This window comes from Tamandua tetradactyla, chromosome 2, assembly GCF_023851605.1.
Source record: "Tamandua tetradactyla isolate mTamTet1 chromosome 2, mTamTet1.pri, whole genome shotgun sequence".
NCBI classification, from domain to species: domain Eukaryota; kingdom Metazoa; phylum Chordata; class Mammalia; order Pilosa; family Myrmecophagidae; genus Tamandua; species Tamandua tetradactyla.
In genome coordinates, this window is record NC_135328.1 from 119,906,955 (window position 1) to 119,925,051 (window position 18,097).

Here is an 18,097-nt window from a genome sequence, read left to right on the forward strand (position 1 = left end):
TCTTTGATAATGATTCAACAATTTCAGCTATTTTACTATTGAGTTTTGAAAGTTCTTTATATATTCTAGATACTAGTCCTTTGCCAATTTGTGGTTTGCAAATATTAATCCCCCCAGTCTGTAGCTTATCTTTTCATCTTCCTAGCTGGGTCTTTTCATAGAGCACACATTTTAAAGTTTGATGAGGTTCAACTTACCCATTTTTCCTTTTATGGATTGTACTTTTGGTGTCAAGTCTAAGAAATCTTTGATGATTTTTGCCTAAGTTTTTCCAAAGGTTGTATAAGTTTTCATTTTACACTCAAGTCAGTGATGCATTTTGAGTTAATTTTTGTATAAGGTATGACACTTGGGTCAATGGTTTTTCTTTTTTTTTTTTTTTGTCTATGGATGCTCAATTGCTCCAGCATCATTTATTGTCAGTTCCTCCAATGAATTGCTTTTGTGTCTTTGTCAAAAGGTTGGGTATATTTGTGAGTCTACCTCTGGATTCTTTACTCTATGCCATTGATTTAAGCATCTGTCTTTGTGCAGTACCACACAGTCTTGATTATGTAGTTATCTATTTGCCGAGAGATATATTGTAGCATATACTCATCAAGCTATGAGTCTTGAAACTATGTCTTCATTCTTCCCATTATATTCTTTTTCAAAATTTTTTTTAGCTATTCTACTTCATTTTGTTTCTATGTACATTTTAGAACAACCTTGCCTATCTATTTAAAAGAATCTCACGGGGATTTTGATAGGAATTTTATAGGAATTGGGGATTCCGGGAAGATGGTGGCATAGGATGGGTCGAGTTTATCCCTGCTCCACGGAACAGCTAGAGGAGGGACAGGAAGGTGACTGAGATGGCAACTCCAGGGTGTAAGTGACCTGGGAGAGTCTTCTATACCACAGAGGGAGGCCCTGGTCTCAGAAGCTGAGGAACTGAGAAGCAGAGAACGAGAGACCATCTGGCTGGTGGAAACCCAGAGCCCTCAAGAGTGCACGGATGGAGAGACAGGGACTAGGAAGTAAGCCAAGCCACGTTCCTTGAACATGTTACCCTCCCTGATGCCGCGCTGCGACCCGTGACTCACCCCACACCCCACACACCTGAACCCCGTCACCCGCCCTCCTTCCCCATGCTCTGCCCTGCCAACCCCTCATGTGTGTACCCACCCCACCTCCCCACCCCAAGTGTGTGCTCCTGCCCAGCCCAACCTACCTCTCCTACAAAAGTACAGTCTTTCCCACCCCTCCTGAGATCCACCTCCCCTCCCTGGCCCCTGCAGGCAGTTGCCAATGCATAAAGGCTGTGGGTGCTGACCTCCATACCCAGGCTACACCTGCCCCCAGCCCCTACAGTTGTGCAGCCCCACCCCTGAGCTCTGCGCACATGTACATCAGTTTAGGGCCCTCCCAGATCTGCTCATGCACATGGCTCCCAGTCATGCCCCCCTTGGGCAAGCACTGACCTGTGCAGCTGGGCCACCCAGGCACAATGCTGACCCACTGCCTTGAACTCTGTGCATGTGCAAAAAGGGCCCTGAGTTCAAAACCAACACACACCGGGGCCCTGGTCCCCACATCCGTGTAGCAGCCACAACCTCTCCTGCCGCTGGGTACCCAAGCTCAGGCACCAGCATAGCATCCCCAACCACTGCCTATACGTGTGCTGCAACACATCACTGCACTGTTGTGCCCTGCCCCCCACCCTGCATCCTGCTCCACATCCATCCCGCAAATACAAGGCTTTAGGCTACTGAAGGATATCAACTTCCAAAGTAAACTAATCAGGATATTTACATGCCACGAAGACAGAGGATCATTAAGCATATCAAGATGCAGACAGATATACCCAGGCTAATGACCAAATTAAAACACAGAGGAGACACAGACTTTGGAACAACTAATCAAACAGGTTCATATAACTCTACTAAATAAAATAAATGGGATGGCTGATGATATAAAGGAGATCAAGAAGACACTAGAACAGCATAAAGAGGAATTTGAAAGAATAGAAAAATAGCAGATATCACAGAGATTAAACATGCTATAGATCAAATAAAAAACATACTAGAGATACACAACAGCAGATTTGAAGAGGCAGAAGAAATAAATTTTATAGGAGTTGAGTATGCCAATTTGGGGAAAATTTAAATCTTTCTATGGTGACTCTTCCTGTTACAACCATAGAAGACATACCATATCTTTCATCAGTGTTTTGGAGTTTACTGCACACAAGGGCTGTATGTGTTAGATTTACACCTAAGTATTTCACTTTTTCCTGGAGCTAGCATTAATGGTATTGTATTCTAAATTTCAGTTGCTATCCTAATTGCTAATTAGTAATTTAAATATTTTGCTGATGTATTCTAAATTTCAATCCTAATTGCTAAACAGTAATTTAAATATTTTGTTAATAATTGACCATATATAGAAATATAGTAGTATTTTTTTTAAGAAATATAGTTGATTTTTGTTTGTGTTTCTTGTATCCTATGTCCTTGCTAAACTCACTTAGTAGTTCTAGGAGGTTTTATTTATTTATTTATTTTGTAGACTCCTTGGGATTTTCTATGTAGGCAATTGTTTGATCAGCAATAAGAACATTCCTTTTCTTTTCCGATCTATATGACTTTTGTTTCCTTTACATACCTTACTGTGCTGGCTAGGACTTTTTGTGTTATGTTGAATGAGTAGTAGGAGTGAACACCCTTGCCTGCTCTCAATCTTAAGGGGAAGTAGTCAGTCTTTCACTATTGAGTATAATGTTAATTGTAAGTTTTTTTGTAGATGCCTTTTATCAAGTAGAGGAAGTTCCTATCTATTCCTATGTTTCTAAGTTTATCATGAATACGTGTTGGATTTTGCTTAACAATTTCAACTGATATGATCATATGATGTTTTTCTTCTTTAACTTGTTAATATGGTGGATTACATTGGTTGACTTCAAATTTTGAACCACTCTTACATAGCTGGAATAAATCCCACCTGTCATGGTGTGTAATTCTTTTTATTAAAGTTGAATTCTAGTTGCTAGTGTTTTAATAAGGTGTGCTGGTTTGAAAGGATTTATGCACCTTAGAAAAGCAATGTTTTAATCCTAATCAATCTTGTGGGAGCAACCGTTTCTCTTAATCCCTATTCAATGGTGTAGGTTGTCTCCACAGAGATGTGACTCACCCGATTGTGTGTATGAATTTCATTTATTTATTTGTTTGTTTGTTTATTTATTTATTTTGCATGCACAGGCACCAGAAATCGAACCTGGTTCTCCAGGTGAGAACTCTGCCTGCTGAGCCACCATGGCCCACCCTGTGTATGAACTTTTGAGTAGAGGTAAATATGACTCCACCCTTTCTGGGTGGGTCTTGATGAATTTACTGCAATCCTTTAAAAAAGCATTTTAGAAAAGGTTTGAGATCTGAGAGGGCTGCCAGAACGATGAGAGAACCACAGAATCTACCAGCCAACAACATTTGGACTATAGAAGGAGAATGTCCCCAGGGAGCTTCATGAACCATGTTCGCCATGTGTCTTTCCAGTTGAGAGAGAGGACCTGAACTTCACTGGCCTTTCTTGAATGATGGTAACCTCTTGTTGGTCTTAAGTTGGGCATTTTTATAGAGTTGCTTTAATTGGGACATTTTCTTGGCCTTGGAACTGTAAACTAGCAACTTACTAAATTCCCCTTTTAAAAAGTCATTCTGCTTCTTGTATATTGCATTCTAGTAGCTAGCAAACCAGAACAGAAGGTTTACATCTATATTCAGGAGGTCTGTATATATTGGTATCAGGACATCACTAGGTTCATAAAATGAATGGGGATATGTTCCCTCCTCTTCTATTTTCTGGAAGAATTTGTGTAGAATTAGTGTTAATTCTTCCTTAAATGTTTGGGAGATTCTCCAGTGAAACCATCTGGTCCTGGAGATTTCTTTCTGGGGAGTTTTCAAATTACAAATTAAATTTCCTTTAAAGTTATAAGGCTATTCAAATTTTCACATTATCAGTTTCCTTTTGGGTGAGTTGTGGTAGTTTTCACTTTTCAAGAAATTGGTGTATTTCCTCTAAGTTGTTGAAATTATGTGTGTAGAGGAGGCAGGGCAAGATGGTAGTATAGGGAGGTGTGGAATTTAGTTGGTCCTCTAGAGCAGCTAGTGAATAGCTAGGAACTGTCTAGAACAACTGTTTGTGGGATTCCTGTGACTGTTTACACATTGTATAACAGTCTGGAGTGGGTGGAAGGTCTGAGATCATAGTGCTGAGTTGTAAGTCTCCCAAGCCATGGAGACTGCATCCCCTTCTCCATTGACACAGCATGCTGTTTTGGAATTATCTCCCCATGGGAAAAGAAGCAGTTTCTACTAGGAGGAAGGGAAGGCAGTTAAACTAAGCACCAATTGAAGAATTATTAACAAATTTGGACTGCTGAATATAAGCTCAGAGCACAGAAAAACTTGGAACAAGCATGAAAGGAACTGGAAAATTTCTCCCTGGCAGAAAGGAGGCAGGGTTGACAGAAAAAAGAGAGGCTTTTGGAGTTGGTGAAGCTCAGAATACTGGAAAAAAGTTGTGCCCCAAGAAAAAGGGACACATTGAGCAGGGTACCAATTCTGGCTTTTGATTGGCAAATTCAGGGGGGTGGGGAGTGGTTCAGAAAAGGATCTTTTTCTGTATCTGTTTTTTTTTTTTTATGCTTTAGCTGCCATTAAACAAAGTTGCAGGCATTCTCAGGTTTCAGCACTGCCCCAGCCAAGGTTGGAGTTGGGGTGTGTCTGAGAGACAAAGTAACTAGGCAGGTGAAGGAGATAATTCCCTAAAAGGCATATCTTCCCCAAGAAAAAGGGGACAGGGCCTAGCACAAGTGGTGGCTCTCATTCAGAGAATTCAGACCCCAGGGGCTGGAAAACAGAAAGTTTAGGCACACCTCCTACCTCAGCCTCTATCTCAACCATGTCCATGGCAAGGACAGAATCAGATGAGAATTAGAAGCACCACACCACTTTATGCTGGTGGGGAGTTGCAGGCTGACAGGTACCACCTGCTGGGCAGGATAGGAAAAACACAGATTCAAGAGGCTTCATAGGACAGACTGGCAACCTACTGGGTCTCATCCCCAGAGAGACTTGATACTGATTGCACCCTGTGCTGGTTTGAAAGGATGTATGTCCCCTAAAAAGCCATGTTTTAATCTAAATCCCATTTTGTAAAGGCAGAATAATCCCTATTCAATATTGTATGTTTGAAATTGTAATCACATCATCTCCCTGGATGATGTGATTTAGTCAAGAGTGGTTGTTAAGCTGGATTAGGTGATGACATGTCTCCACCCATTTGGGTGGGTCTTAATAAGCTTCTGGAGTCCTATAAAAGAAGAAAGATTTTGGAGAAAGAAGGAGGTTCAGAGAGAGCAGAGAAGAATGACATAGCCATGAGAAATGGAGACCCCGCAAGCCAGTGACCTTTGGAGATGAAGAAGAAAAATGCCTCCTGGGGAGCTTCATGAAACAGGAAGCCAAGAGAGAAAGTAGCAGATGATGCCTTGCTCACCATGTGCCCTTCCAGCCAAGAGAGAAACTGTGACTGTATTTATCATGTGCCTTTCCAGATGAGAGAGAAACCCTGAATATGATTGGCCCTCTTGAACCAAGGTATATTTTTTGGGTGCCTTTGATTGGATATTTCTATAGACTTGTTTTAATTGGGGGCATTTTCTTGGCCTTAGAACTGTAAACTAGCAATTTATTAAATTCCCCATTTTAAAAGCCATTCTGATTCTGGTATATATTGCATTCCGGCAGCTAGTAAACTAGAACACACCCTCATTCTGAGTCTTGGACCTGCCTTGTCTGGGAAAATCTAATCCAGGTTGATCCTATCTGGCAGGGCAAGAACTAGAAAAACAAGAGTAGACAAATTCTGATTAGTTAAATAGAAGCTATTCTAGAGGTCTAGAATAAGTTGAACTGAATGTTAAAGAACAGATAGCGAACAAAGCCAACCAACAAGAGAATCCTAGTTAAAAGAGAGAAAATAACCTCCAGAATAAACTAATCAAGAAAAGAAGATGCCTAGACAGCAGCAGAAAATCACAAGTTTTACTAGGAAGAATGAAGATATAGCCCAGTCAAAGGAACAAACTAACATTTCAAATGAGACGCTAGAGTTGAAAGAACTAATTAAAGATATTCAAGCAAATTTTCTAAATCAAATAAAAAAGCAAATCAATGAGTCAAAGGAAGAGATGGCAAAAAAGATGAAAGATATAAAAAAGACATTGGGCAACCATAAGGAAGAACTTGAAGACCTGAAAAAACAAATGGCAGTACTTATGGAAATGAAAGGCACAGTAGAAAAAATGAAAAACACATTGGAGACATACAGCAGCAAATTTGAACATGCAGAAGAAAGGATTAGTAAACTATAAGACAGACCATCTGAAATCCTACACACACAAAAAAACATATAGGGAAAAGAATGGAATATATGAGCAAGGTTTCAAGGAATTGAATGACAACATGAAGTGCATGAATATACGTGTTTTGGGTGTCCCACTAGGAGAAGAGAAGGGGAAAAGGGGCAGAAAGAATAATGGAGGAAATAATCACTGAAAATTTCCCAGCTCTTATGAAAGACATAAAATTACAGATCCAAGAAACACAGCATACCCCAAACAGAATAGATCTGAATAGACCCACTCCAAGACACTTACTAATTAGACTGTTAAATGTCAAAGATAGAGAATTTTGAAAGGAACAAGAGGAAAACAATCCACTGCATACAAGGGAAGCTCAATAAGACTATGTGGAGATTTCTCAGCAGAAACCATGGAGACAAGAAGACAGTGGTATGGTATACTTAAGATACTGAAAGAGAAAGATTGCCAACCAAGAATTCCATATCTGGCAAAACTATCCTTCAAAAAATTTAAACTCTGGAGAGTTTAAAATATTTTCAGGCAAACAGACACTGAGAGCATTTGTGAACAAGAGACCTGCTCTACAAGAAATACTAAAGTGAGCGCTACAGACAGGTAGGAAAAGACAAGGGAGAGAGGTTTGGAGAAAAGTGTAGAAATGAAGACTATCACTATGGTAAAAGGAGAGCACAATATTGTAAGTATAATAAACAAAAATGAGTGTGAGTATGGTTGAAAGAGGAAGGCTAGGGGCATGTATGACACAAGAAGAAAAGACAGAGGATAAAAACTAGGATTGTATAACTTAGCAAAACCTAGAGTAGACAATCATGGTGATTAAATGTACAAATATAAGAAAGCTTTTACATGAGGGAGAAAAGTGAATGTCAGCATTGAAAGTGTTGAATGTGGGATGGTATATGGGAAAGAGTACAATCAATGCAAACTAGGGTCTATAGTTAACAGTAACGTTGTAATGGTTCCATTAATTGTGACAGAGGTAGTATACCAAAGCTGAATGTCAGTGATGGGGGGGATATAAGGGAGGGGTACAGGATTCTTGTTGTTGTTTTCTCCTTTTTATTTTTTATCCTTCTTTCTTTTCCCTCTTACTTCTTCGTGGGAGAAATAGAAATGTTCTCATATAGATTGTGGTGGTGAACGCATAACTATGTGACTATACTGGGAGCCATTGATTTCTCACTTAGGATGGATTGTATGGTGTGTGAATAAAACTGTTTTAAAATAAAAAGAAAGACACAATTGCTGGAGAAAGTGTGGAGAGAGATGTATCTATTCACTGTTGGCAGGGAAATAGAATAGTGCAGCACCCCCCACCCCCACCCCCGGGAGTGCAGTGTGTTGACTAAACAGGAAGCTAAGTATAGGGTTGCTGTATGACTCTCCAACCTCATTGTTAGGTACATACTTGGAGGAACTGAAAGCAGGGATTTGAATGGACATTTGCACACTGGTGTTTATGGCAGTAATATTGCTGCTCTGCAATGGATGGAGGTGGCCTAAGGGCACATAGACTGAGGAATGGAAGGCATACAATGGAATATTGAGCAGTTGTAGGAAGGAATGAAGTTGTGAGGCATGCAACGCATGCAACTAGGTGAATGAGCCTTGAGAACATTATGATGAGTGTAATAAACCAGAAGCGAAAAAACAAATCTTGTAAGGTCTCACTCATATGGACTAAGTTAAATGTGCAAAGTCTGAGAATTGCATTCGAGAGCATGGGTTCTCAGGTGGTAGAACGTGGGTAGAAATTGGGCAATTGATGACTAAGGAGTACAGAATGTTCAGTAAGCCTTATTGTAAAGGTTTCTAGAATGTAAGCTCTTACAGCAGTAGCATCTATTCTTGAGTTTTAACTTTTATTTCTAAATTCTGAGATGCTGAATTCTTTGTGTATACCTTGGTCATTCCCTGGAACTTTGGGTATCTGACACCTGAGACTCAGAGAGTTCTGTAGCTATGAAAGCCAACATTACCGTATACAGCAACTGTTAAAGAAGCTGAAAAGAAATCAGACTTCAATTAGAGATATGAATGAAGCAGATCTGGTTAGGACTAAGGTAAATCAGAATACAGAGTAAAGGATGATACTGGCTGGATTTTAAAACTCCAACTTCTCTGTAAGAGCAAAGGAAGAGAAGTTTATTTGGTGCAAAATTTATATTTTCTGCAGCACATCTTCTAATTTAACCTGTATGGTCAGTTGATTCAAACAACATAAAAAATATTGAATAGGAAATAAACTCTTGTAACTTTGTAGAGGTTAATGTAATACCCAGATATGTCCCAGAAGTAATTTGGACAGAAAATAAAAAAGTATTTGCAAAGTCTTCTTAAAGGACTTTGGAAAAATATGGAAATATTAAACCTCCTCACCTGTGGAATTCCTGATTTTTTTTTGCAAGCTTTAGGGGCTACCAATTTCAATAGCCAAGCCTTCAATCTTGGAGTTTTCCCTTATGAAGTTTATTCCTGCAAAGGATAAGCTAAGCCTACTTATAATTATGCCTAAGAGCCACCCCTAGAGAACCTCTCTTGCTGTTCAGTGTGGCGTCTCTTTCTAAGCCAACTCTGCAAATAACTTATTACCCTTCCCCAATGTGGGATATGACTCCCAGAGGTGTAAATCTCCCTGGCAATGTGGGACATGACTCCCAGGGATGAGTCTGGCCCTGGCATCACAGGCTTGAGCAAGCTTTCCTGACCAAAAGTGGGAAAAGAAATGAAATAAAATAAAGTTTTAGTGGCTAAGAGAGTTCAAATAGAGTCAAGAGATCATTCGGAAGATTATTCTTATTCATTATATAGATATTCCTTTTAATTTCTAGTGTATTGGAATAACTAGAAGGAAATACTGAAAATGTTGAAATGTAATCCAGTAGTTTTGATTTTTGATGATGATTGTATGACTATATGGATTTTATGGTGTAACCATGTGATTGTGAAAATCTTGTGACTGACATTCCCTTTACCCAGTCCTTTTTTACTTTAATTTTATTTTGGAGTATTAAAAATGTTCTAAAATTGATTGTGGTGATGAATGCACAATTCCATGATGATACTGTAAGTCATTGATTGTATATAGGATATGTGACAACATCTCAATAAAATTGCTTTAAAAATATGTATGTAAAGTTGGTCATAATACCTTATCATCCTTTTGATAGCGGCAGGGTCTATAGTGATATCTCCTGAAAAATTCCTGATATTAGGATTTGTGTCTTCTTTCATTTTCCTTTGTCAGTCTTGTTAGAGGTTTATAAATTTTATCATTTTCTTGAAAAACCAGTGTGCTGGTTTGAAAGGATGTATATACCTTAGAAAAGCCATGTTTTAATCCTAATCCCATTCTGTAAAGGCAGCCATTTCTTATGTGATTTAATCAAGAGTGGTTATTAAACTGGATTAGATGGGGGCATGTCTCCACCCATTTGGGTGGGTCTTGATTGATTTACTGGAATCCTATAAAAGAGGAAACAGTTTGGAGAATGAAAAAGATTCAGAGAGAGCAGAGAATCCACCAGCCAGTGGCCTTTGGAGATGAAGAAGGAAAATGCCTCCTGGGGAGCTTCGTGAAATAGAAAGCCAGGAGAGAAAGCTAGCTGATGATGCCATGTTTGCCATGTGCTCTTCCAGCTGAGAGAGAAGCCCTGACTGTGTTCACCATGTGCCTTCTCACTTGAGAGAGAAACCCTGAATTTCATTGGCCTTCTTGAACCAAGGTATCTTTCTCTGGATGCCTTTGATTGGACATTTCTATAGACTTGTTTTAATTGGGGGCATTTTCTTGGCCTTAGAACTGTAAACTAGCAACTTATTAAATTCCCTATTTAAAAAGCTATTCCATTCTGAGTATATTGCATTCTGGTAGCTAGCAAACTAGAACAACCAGCTTTTGTGTCATTGAAATTCTCTATCTTCTATGTATCTCTGTTTCTTTTGAGACATCCTCTTTGACCTATGGGTGATTTAGAAATGCATTATTTAGTTTTTGAGTGTTTGGAGATTTAGTGTTTGTAATGGTTTCTAAAGTTCTTCCACTAAAAAAGTCTATCCTTACATAATTTTCTAATATAATATGGCCATGATTGACCAGCAGTGATACATTTCTCAGATTTGAGTAACTATATTGGGAGGATAGTTAAAGCAGCATCTTACTAGGGCAAAATTTGGCTTTGGAACTCTTTTCTTCTCAGGGAGATGCCTTACATCCTTGGCTCCTACACTCTGGCTCAAGCTCCCTGCAGTGGTTGATGGCCACTGGGCTCCCAATTGTGGAGGCTAGAAACGTTCCTCATTTTAGTTATGTCTTCACTGGAGATCACAAACAATTAAATCACGAAGCAAACCAGCAGAGAATCAGGTAGTAAAAATGAAAGCTCTCTGAAGCAGAAGCAAGCTGACTGACTTGGAAAGTCTGGGAGGCTCCATTTAATTTAATCTGGGCCTCGTCTGAATATAGCCCTTGACATTTTAATTTTCAATGGTTCCATAAGGGTTATGGACAGTGGAAACGCTAGTTCTTTTTCTCTCTCCCTAGTTCTGTGTTTTTCTTTGTTTTTTTCTACTTTACACTGTCATTCAATCTCTTTACTCAACATTCTCAATAATGTAATAGTGTTTTCAAATGTGAAGCACCGACTGTTACTCTGAAAAGACAGGCAAAGGCATATCTTGGCCCCGAGGGGGTCATAAAACTAACCCAGACAGATGCTTGCTTACAGAAAGCGATCCTGTTCAGATAAAATAAGATGCAATTTGAAATATAGTCCCTAATTCAAGTTTTAAAAAAAGCAAAACAAAAACTGTCGTAGTTTTATTTATAGCTTACTTCTTGGTTCCAGCACCTTTCTTATCCAAGTTAAAACCAGTCAGTCCTTCATCATATCAAGGTGTGGGGGCATAACAAATAACACTGACTTATCACCTAGTTCCATATGAAATAAACGGACAAAGTATATTGAGCTATCTTCTATTTAATAATATAAGCAAACATCCAGTTTAACTTTCTGTTTTATGATGAAGGTTAAACAAACACATAGCCCTTAGAGGCTCATAAAGTCCATGATCCAATAGTTTCTTCTTTTTTTTTAAATAATCCTCCATAAAATACCCGAAACTGTGTGCAGTAGAGTGGTTTCCATTTCTGTTTTCTAGATAAGGAAACTAAGATCTAATAAGCTGTTGTCACTGCCCTTAACTGTGCACAATTTTTTGATCTTTCTTCTTTTCCAGGCAAGTTGCCCACCAAGAATCGGAGAACTGGCGTCCGATTGTGGTGCCTGTTGCTGGCTCCCTTACCTGAAATTCCTGGGATCCCAAGTCCCATGTGGGTATCTCATAGATGGTTATACTGATGGCACTTCTACAGTGTATTCTCTGCCTCAGTCACACCAGCAAGGACCCCGGCATGCCACTTAAGGTGTTCCACTATGAAGAGACAAAGCTTATAGCTGTAAGTGTCTTCTTAGCCCAAGTTCTGGGCTTTTCTCCTTCTTAATAGATTCTCCTTCTTAATAGCTGTTCAGTTTTGAGCAAATTACTTAGTTCATCCAAATCTCAACTTTCTCATTGTAAAGGAACCTCAATTTCCCCATTATATAATAGGAACATATTTGACATTTCCTCCAATGCTGATAACAGGTTTCCTGAAGATGGACTTTTTACAGTTAGATCTGCTCTCTTCTCCAGAGGACTCCACTGTGCCCCAGATACATGGATCATGGATATCTACTGCAAAAAATAAGATAGAGACAATGGCAATTATGCATTAGCACTGAGAAGCTGTGTAAAGCATAAGGCATATCTTACATTTGATTATAAAGTCTGTGTTATATATACATATATTTATTTTTGTGATTATTTGAAAATACTTGCTTCCTGAACTAGACTGTAAAATCCTTGATGGTGGGAACTGAATCAATTTGTTCATCATTGTATCCCTAAATAACTATTTATGTATGAATAAATATATGCAGATGTGTATCAATGAACATTTCTTGAATGCATAGTACGTAGGTCAGTTTTCCATGTCAAATAACCTGGGGCAAATGTGGGGGAGGATCTTGTGTTACAGTCCATAAGCCTCAGAAAGCAGATTTCCTGACTCAGAATTGAGGAGAAATCTGCACACTTGAAATCTGTGAACAATGCTTACAGGTATACCACCACAGAGTCCAACACAAAAGCACAACTAAGTGACATAAAAAGTAATGCATATATGTTCACATATTGGCCACGACTCAAGGCTAGATGCCATCTAAAAAAAATAAAACTGTGTGTCTTGTTTTAGTTTTAGACTACGTAAAATACATATATATATTTTCAAAGATGTCAATGCTAATTTAGCCAATCACCTAACAGAAAATGAGATAAAAGTGATTATTTTAAAACCACTAAGTAGCTCCTAAAGCAAGTATGAATCATTCTTCATCATGAAAATCTCATATACCCACTCACATTATGCATTAGTATATATGTGTGTGTATGGTATATATGAATGGCCTTGCAGATCTAATACCACTCTTAGTTTTTATTCATTTTTAAATCTTTGGGAATACGAATGGTTTTGTGGCATCTGCCATCTTTAGATCATGGTATAAAGTGATACTTTAAATGATTTAAGGCTTTCTTCAAGCCACACTGTGTGGCATATTTAACAGGTAAATAATTGAGAAATTTTGATGATACTCATAGTCACTTTAACTGAGAAAGTATTTCTCAGACATTGAAGAAATTTAGACAAGTATTTATGGAATCCTTACTATTTTAAAAATACTATTGTGGTCTTTAGGAAAGAGAAAAGATATATAAGAATTGGTTTCTACCTTTATAGGAATTAGTGAGACAAAGCTAACAGAGATTAATAATTTTGTCCTTTTTTGTATGATTCTGTATAATACGCCAAACTATGTGATAAAGAAATACACATGCTATAGAAATATATGGAAAGGAAATATGAGTAAGGAGAATTAATCAGAGAAGGCTTCATGGAAACAGTGACTGTTTTTTTTTTTTTTTTTTTACATGGGCAGGCACCAGGAATCGAACCTGTGTCCTCTGGCATGGCAGGCAAGCATTCTTGCCTGCTGAGCCACCGTGGCCCACCCCAGTGATTGTTAATGTGGGCCTTGAATCTTGAATTGGATGTGGTACTCATAGAGTAAAGGGAAGGGAAAATCAGACAAAGGATTGTGGTAGAATAATGTTGGAAAGACGAATGGAGAAATAAATATGCATCCCAAAAGGATTAGAGGATAAGTATGTAGGAGTCTTGGGGAATATGGTAGGGTGGGTAGGGTGAGGCAAGATTACAGAGAATCTAGAAAATCATCTATTATAGACTTTTTGAAGACAATGGAAAGCTATGAGAGTGAGTACGTTATTCAAGATACTCTGAGTTGCAAGTAACAGAAAACCCACATCAAGTGGCTTCAACAAAGAAAAATATATCATGAGTTCACCCAGAAGTCTGAAGGTAGGGTCTAGTTTGAGTAATTCAGTCATCAATATCCTCAAAGATCCGTTCCATTTGCTATTTTCAGTTGATTAGCTTGTTCTAAGGCTGGCTGGACACATGATCACAAGAGGGCTGCCAATGTACCAAAGGTCACGTCTAAACACAGCAAAGTCCAGCTGAGAAAGAAAGGACATCTCATTGTGTGGCTTTTGTTTTTAATCAAAGAAGTAGAACCTTTCCTAAAATCCCACAATAGGCTTTTCTTTCCATCCATTTGCCAGAATTGCATCTCATTTCCATGCCTAAAGCAATTACGGGGCAGAAGGAGTGGGATTAAATAAAATCGGTGCTGGAACTGCTCTCTCTTACAACTCAGCATTATACAGAGGATGGTGGGTTCCTGAGCAAAATTTGTGTTCTCTGTAGAGCAAGGAAAGGTGATTGGCAATTGGCAAAGTGGACTGTATTTTATGTGGCTTGAAGCTTATACACTTTGAGACCCCTCTTTAAGAAAAGGCATATCATACAAAATTGGAAATACAAAATTGGAAATGAAAAGTCTCATTACATACAATGAGAAAAGAAACCACAAGTAATTACAAAATAAAAAAAAATTCAAATGCCATAAACATAACAAAATCCAAAAGCTAAAACATTTTAAGTAACCACCTAGCATACCCCTATAGCATTTAAAGCTATCTACTCTTTGAAATGTTCTTCACATGACAATGATTTTATATATCATTTTCTATAATGACAACAGAAAGGGAATTCAGTCTTCAATATGGTGGATCAAAAGAAAAATGTTTAATTGCTAGTTTTGAAAAAATTCTTACAGTTTGATAACTACCTATTGGTCACGTCATGTAAACATTTAGGTTGTTAAAACTCTAACCAGTTACTTTCATATGAGTTGTAAGTGTTGTAAGATTTTAGGGGATTTCAAAGTGTCTTCTGGGTTGATTACATGTAAATACTCGTTTTACTTATGACACTCGTAAGTTTAATAAATTAAAACAATTTTAATATCAGCAAGAAATTAAGATTGTTTCCAATATGATCACGATTCAAATTATTAATCAAATTATCAGGTCATTCAAGAGCCTGTTCATCGCTTTTATTCACAATTTTCGTCTTCTTTTTAGTGCCTTGCTACTTGACTTGGAATGTTCTGGGTATAATCCAAACAGTTCCTAAACCTCACTATTTGCTATTTTAGGAGATGAAGGTTTACCTTAAAGTGAACCACATAAAAATATTCCAATAAATCTAGACGAAATGTAACTCAGCTTCCCCTTAGCAGCATACCAATAAGTATCCACAGACATCCACTGCCATCCACCACTAGGGGATGTGCGAGGGAGTGGAAAATACGGTGCACAAAGGCAGACGACACAACCAATTGTGGTTAAAAATATGATTTTGTAAGCCGGCCCTCCTTGGGTCTTGGAAGTTTGCGAATGCAAGTGAGTGACCTAGAAGCTCAAACTTCGGTTGTGTCGTGTTAGGTCTGCTTCTGACTTTTAGGCGGAGAACCATTCGGGTCTGCTCCCATGATGTGATGAAAGTGGGGAATCCTCAGGAGCCGTTGAAGTGAGGGCAGCCTGGAATGGGAGATGACAGAACCAAGCCGTGGCAATGTTCCAGGGGGAACCCAGGCGAGGGAGGGGCGATGGGGGTGGAATACAGATCAGAGATAGGAGACTTCGAAGCAAACATTAAAACCGCTGGTGAGCAAGAGGACCTAGCAGATACAAGAGTTGGCTCAGTCAGTGATGAGTCTCAGATTTTCAAGGCTAGCTCAGCAGGAAGATGGATCATGATTTATGAGGACAAGAGGACTGGATGGGTGAGATTGTCATCTCCTGTAACAAGGCAGAGAAGGACTTAGTTAACTGGGTCAGGAGTGGTCAGTCTGGGAATGGCTGCGATTTGAAGTTAGCTGAGCCCTCAACAGATGTTGGAGAGCAATCTAACGTAAGGAGGGGTGACTCACTCAGGATTATTCCTTAAAGGGTGGCGAAGCTGGAATGGAAGCCAGTTTTCTGACTCCCTGTTCTTTTCTTTACCCCAGGCTGCTTCCCAAATAAAACCTTTACCTCACACTAAGCATTCCAAGCTGGAAGAAGGTATTCATTCTTGCCTTCTGGGCGGTTGCTCCACCAAATCTTGGTGGGTGGTTCCTCTTATTGATGATTTTATCAATTGTAGGGAGTTTGTTCTGGGTATTAAGGACATCCATAAAGGAGGGGAAGGGGAGAAACCTATTGTATTAAGTCTTTCTTTTCCCTTTCAGTCCCTCCTTTCCCCAGACACCTGGTCTGCAGGTGCCAAAATGTGCATTCTATGGCTGTCAAGTAAAACTAGTTCTTCTGCTTGAGAACTCTGACATTGAAACTAAGCTTTCTGTTACTCCCCCATTAAAAACTCCTTATCAAATTTTCACAACACCAACATTAAGCATTTCAGTCATTGAAGCAGTTCAGTGACCACTCTGCCTGCTGCTTCTTGACTGGAATTTTGTTCTTTCAATCATTCAATCAACAAATAGTTATTAAATGCTCCAAAGTCACAGGCTCTCTGCTACAAACTAAGATATTAATGAGCAAAGATGGTCACAGTTCCTGCCCTTATCAAACAGTCACAAACTAATGTAAAATTGTAACAATGACCGAGTTAACCTTGACTGAGGTGCTGCTTTTTGCAATGCAAGTGCCACACTGGCCTAGCACAGGCGTCAGTGAGTAGCCCATCCGGAGTGGTCTTACTCAGAGGACTGGGGAGTTGACAGGTTGTTTGAGGCAGATGGTGGAGGGCCCTGGACATCACCTTGCGAATCTGAGATGGAAGGTGACATGATGGCAACAGCGTTTTGGGAAAATTCGGTTGACACTGATATTTGACAAACCAGAAGTCAGCATTCCTAGGGAGGGGACACCGACCAGAAGCCTGTCACTTTACCGAGGTTTGAAGAAACAAGGGTTCCCATTGGAATGGAGGCTGGAATGGAAAGGAAATGACAAATGTGAGGTTTTGAAGGAACTATCAAGAGATTTGGGGGGTGAGGGAAAGGGATGCAGAGAAATCATATGTGTTGGCAATACCTATGTGGTTATCCAATTGTGGCCCTGTTGTGATGGAGTTTCATTTCCAAAGACGTTGGGAGAAGGAACTGCCCTGAAGAGAAGAGGAGCAATGTCTTTTTAGATGGGTTGATTTTGAGGTGACATCAAGTGGAAATGTGTAGTAAATAAATAGTTGTAAATTCCATTAAATGGCACCAGCAATGAATCTTTACTTTGTACTTGCTCTGTGTTTACTGACTTGTACTTTACATATCTAATTCATTAAACCCTCAATGTAATCCTATGACAGAGATACCGTTATTATTCCCACTTTATAGATTAAGAAACTGAGTGACAGAGAAGTTTAGTAACTGGTCTGAAGTCACACAGCCAGTGAGTGGTTGAGCCTACATATTTCATACTTATTTAGACCATTTACTCCTGATTTACTTCTCAGCTTCCCTTTCAGTTTATCAAATCAATCTAGAGCTGAGACTAAAACATTTTACCAGTACAATATTCATTATATAAAATTTAATAACAGGGCATATACAATCAACATCTGACATCCCAAATTAAAGTGATTTATATAGAAAAAGAATAAAAATGGGTACACACATGGCACATTTACTTTGTGGCTTCTAAGTAGCATGCTTTAATTTTATCATTGCCATGTCAGCATTTGGTATTTAGTAAGGCCATAGTTGGAGACCAGTGGTGAGATTAATCATTGATCATAACATTGTGCCTTTGAAGAGCCTCTTAAACATGATTAAAATTAATAGCAATAAATATACTATTTAATCGTAGCCTTATAATGTAAATCCATGACAATGATCTTATACAGGGAGCTGTAAGTGAGTTGCTAGCAGGTAACTCAGTGTACTTGATCTTTAAAGATAATGTTTATTTTTCCTGTTTATAATAGCAGTGCATCTTCATAAATCACTTTAACTGAAGTCATATGTTCTTCCTGGGCTGAAAATTATTTTGTCTTTTTGAACAGAATTGTTGGATCCATGTTCTTAGATTAGTAACTATTATTGTGCCTTGTTTTGGAAACATCTTGAAAGAAAATGTTGCATTCCTGAAGCCAGTGTCTGGTTCCTGATTTCAGCTTTCAACACAAGTATTGCT

The 18,097-nt window shown here is 38.8% G+C and overlaps 1 long non-coding RNA gene across 1 annotated transcript in view; it reads left to right on the forward strand.

Annotated features, from left to right (window-relative positions):
* LOC143673751 (uncharacterized) overlaps nt 1-12,689 on the forward strand; it is a 153,843-nt gene extending 141,154 nt beyond the window's left edge. Inside the window, exon 4 of the long non-coding RNA XR_013170586.1 lies at nt 11,672-12,689. This is a non-coding gene — a long non-coding RNA (uncharacterized LOC143673751). The remainder of the gene's footprint in view (nt 1-11,671) is intronic.
* The last annotated feature ends 5,408 nt before the right edge of the window (nt 12,690-18,097 follow it).